This window comes from Brassica napus, chromosome C9, assembly GCF_020379485.1.
Source record: "Brassica napus cultivar Da-Ae chromosome C9, Da-Ae, whole genome shotgun sequence".
Lineage (NCBI taxonomy): Eukaryota > Viridiplantae > Streptophyta > Magnoliopsida > Brassicales > Brassicaceae > Brassica > Brassica napus.
In genome coordinates, this window is record NC_063452.1 from 25003112 (window position 1) to 25006853 (window position 3742).

General features: G+C 42.8%; 1 non-coding gene across 1 annotated transcript; it reads right to left on the minus strand.

Moving 5' to 3' along the window:
• Positions 1–2385: 2385 nt before the first annotated feature.
• On the minus strand, positions 2386–2492 carry LOC125593556. Its single transcript, XR_007329459.1, has one exon. It is a non-coding gene; the product is annotated as a small nucleolar RNA R71 (small nucleolar RNA).
• Between the last annotated feature and the right edge of the window lie 1250 nt (positions 2493–3742).

Here is a 3742-nt window from a genome sequence, read left to right on the forward strand (position 1 = left end):
GAATATGTTCTTGTTATCATATTTCTCTTCGTTGTAATCTCGTCCAACTTATTGTTGCGGTGATCGTATCTTATTGCGATAGAAATACGATAGCTTTCGAACTTGTTCTTCCTTTTCTTATGAGAGCTCGTGCTCTTGTCTTATAAGAGGGCGGAAGAAGATTCTTATTATCACAATAAGAATATAATTATGTTTATAGTTTTCTCCATTCTTGGTTTTATTGAGCTGTTTTGTCGGATATGGGATTATATTCTCCGTTCTTAGTTTTATTGAGCTGCTTTGTCGGATAAAGGATTATATTCTCCGTTCTTGGTTATAGGATATCTTGCATATTTCCATTGTTTTATCCATTCACCCATGTGCATTTTGATCATATAGACTAGGAATTAGCCATGTTTAGGTTGCATTTTGCATACATAAGTCCTTATCAGGTATTGGAGTACCACATAGAGTTCTTGGAGACATTTGGGTGCATTTGGAGCTCAAAAGAGGTGATAAAGGTGATCATTGGACGAGCAGTGCATGGGAGCGACCTCACCGGAGCGACACCGTGAAGTCGTTGTGACACCCTTTCAGAGTGACTTGACCGGAGCGACACAGCGAGGTCGCTCGCGTCTCCATCACCCGGAGCGACGTGACCGGAGCGACATAGCGAGGTCGCTCGCGTCTCCATCACCCGGAGCGACGTGACCGGAGCAACGCAGCGAGGTCGCTCGCGAAGAGCAACCCAGAGCGACGTCTCGCAGCGACCCCTCCCGGTCGCTCCCGAAGCCTGGAGCGACTACTGGAGGACGCTGCGCGCCTTCTGTTTGGTCGAATTCATTTCTACTCAAGGGCCTTTTGGTCATTTCATTATGCACGTTTTTACTTCTGAAAACCTATGTTTTAAGTACTTTCGCAAGCCACCAAAGAAAAAAATCTCTTTTCTAAAGAACAACTAGTAAAACTTCTTTTGATTCAGATTTCATTGTTTTCATCTCGTATTATTGTTGATTTCTTATCTATTTCTCTACATGATTAATCTGAAATCCAGAATGGGTTTAAGAGGAATCATGGAGATTAGTGAGTAATCACCTTTTGAATTCATGGGTTAGGGAGATTAAGGGTGATTAGGTTAGTTCTAGGATGTTTTAGTGTAGATCATTTTTGTTCCTTGCTAGTAGAGTATTCATAATGCATCTTCTGAGTTGGCCACTCAAAAGTTGATCAATAGGCATTTCCCACCCAAAAGGTGTTTGATGAAATGCCTGAGACAACTCTCCTACGCTTTTAGTATATTTTGCCAAAGACATTTGTTGTTAAAGGTGCTAAGATAGCTAATAGACTTGTTAGTAATGATTGCTTTCACATTATTCAACCAAAGACATTTGATGTTTGAGATATGTTAGCAAATGAGCATTAATCTAGACATAGAGCTTGCTTAGAATTGTGTCTAGGCTTAAGGTTGATAGTTTGATTGATCGTTTGCCATCCTTAGTTCGAAACTTGATCACCCAAGGTCTAATCCCTATACCCATGGGTTCTCTTTTTCCTTAGTCAAGAAAGTATCATTCTGTAATTGATTTCTAGTATTAGTAGTAGTTTAAAACCCATCTAAATCATTGGTTGCACTTAGATTAAGTGAGTACTTGCATTCTTTGATATGCCTCAGAACTGGTTCAACAATCACTATACTACAACATTTGTTTTAGGAGCCTTGAAAACTCCAAACATCAAATTGGCGCCGTTGCCAAATTCTGAGTAGATTGAAACATTGAGATTTAGTCACTTGCTTGAGACTAAGTCATTTTAAATTTTGTTTTGTTACTGATTCTTCTTCTTCACCTACCTTTAGCTTTCAGGTGTATGAACTTGAGGAGCAGGGGTCAATCGAACCTAGTTCCAATAGTAGCAGACATCAGAGCTTTAGAGAGAGAGAGTGCTAGAGCTAGGAGAGAAGAAGAGCAACAAGCCCACTTGCAGGAATTGGACGTTGACATGGCAGATCCACAACAAGGGGCAGAACACCAACCGCAGGCAGCTCGACCCATTGGTACTTATGACCGGCCCAACATTCATGGTCATAGACTGGGAATCCGAGCACCGGCTGTGGCAGCCAACAACTTTGAGGTCAAGTCAGGACTCCTCAACGTGATCGAGAACAACAAGTATCATGTCTTGGCTCTAGAGGACCCATATGATCACTTGGATAGGTTCGACAGCTACTGTGGGTTGTCAAAAACCAATGGTGTGTCAGAGGATGCCTTAAAGCTGAAGTTATTCCCTTTCTCTTTGGGAGATAAGGCGCGTCAGTGGGAGAAGTCCCTACCCAGCGACTCTATCACCACTTGGGATGACTGCAAGAAAGCATTCTTGGAGAAATTCTTCTCTACTTCAAGAACTGCTAAGCTGAGAAATGAGATCTCCAGCTTTCAACAGAAGGGCTTGGAAGGATTCAGTGAAGCCTGGGAGAGATTCAAGGGCTACCAAGCTCAATGCCCTCACCATGGTTTCTCAAAAGAAAGCTTGCTGAGCACATTCTACTGTGGTGCTCTTCCTAAGTACAGAGCCAGACTGGATACAGCTAGCAATGGGTACTTCTTGGGGAGAACTGAGGAAGATGCAGAAGAGCTGGTTGACAACATGGTAAAGAGTGATGCAGTCTACAGTGGAGACCACGACAGAGGCAGTAGAACAGATGAAAAGCAGATGAGGAAGGAGTTGAAGGCTCTACAGGATAAGATAGACATCCTCATTGCAGATAAAACCACCCAAGAGCAGCTGCACTTTGTTGGTAACCCAAACCAAGAAGCAACACCTGTTGTCCATGAAGTTGAGGGTTTGGAAGGGCAAGAAGAGTTGTGTTTCATCAACAACAATGGTAGCTGGTACAAAAAAGAGCCCAACTTTCAGTACAACAACTACCAATAGAAATCATATTCCAACAACCAGCAGAATGGTTATCAGCCTAGGAACAACCAGCAAGGCAACTATCAGCCTCAGCAAAACCCTCCTCCTGGTTTCTCCAACAAAGGGAACCAGTCTTCTCAACAACAAGCTAATCCTTCTACCTCTACTCCTCAGGAAAGTAGCACTGATGTTCTACTGAAACAGATCTTGGAGTCTCAGACTAGAAGTGAAAAGCAGGTTGGATATGAGTTGAAGAACCTTCACTCCAAGATTGATGGAAGTTACAATGAGCTCAACAACAAGTTCAGGGCTTTGGAAAACCAGTTTGCTTCCATGACCACTCACCAGAATCGCCAGCAAGGGTCTCTACCTGGAAAATCTGAGCAAAAACCCAAGGAGTATTGCAATGTTGTCCTCTCTACCACTTCTTCAGGGATTGAATTGAGTAACCACAAGACAAAGGTAGATGAAATTGAAATATTGGTGTTTGGAACTGAGATTGAACAGGTTCAGCATCTGATTGTAGCAACAGTTGAAGCAAAGATTGTGGAGGAAGCTGACAAAATGGTTGAAGTAAAGATTTTGAAGGTAGATGAACCCATGGCTGAGAAACCAGTTGCGAAGAGAGCTAACAAAAGCTGAAAGAGGTCAAGCTGGAGGACACCAGTGAGGTTGAGAAGTCACCCTATGACAAGCTCCCATTTCCACAAAGGGTTCTCACCAAAGCTCAGAAGAAGGTGATTTCCAAGTTCAGAAAAGACCTAAGTGATATTGGAATTAAGCTTCCAGCGATTTCGGGTATGCGTGAGGCTCATATCCAATGATGCTCATCAAGGACATTGTAGACCACCAA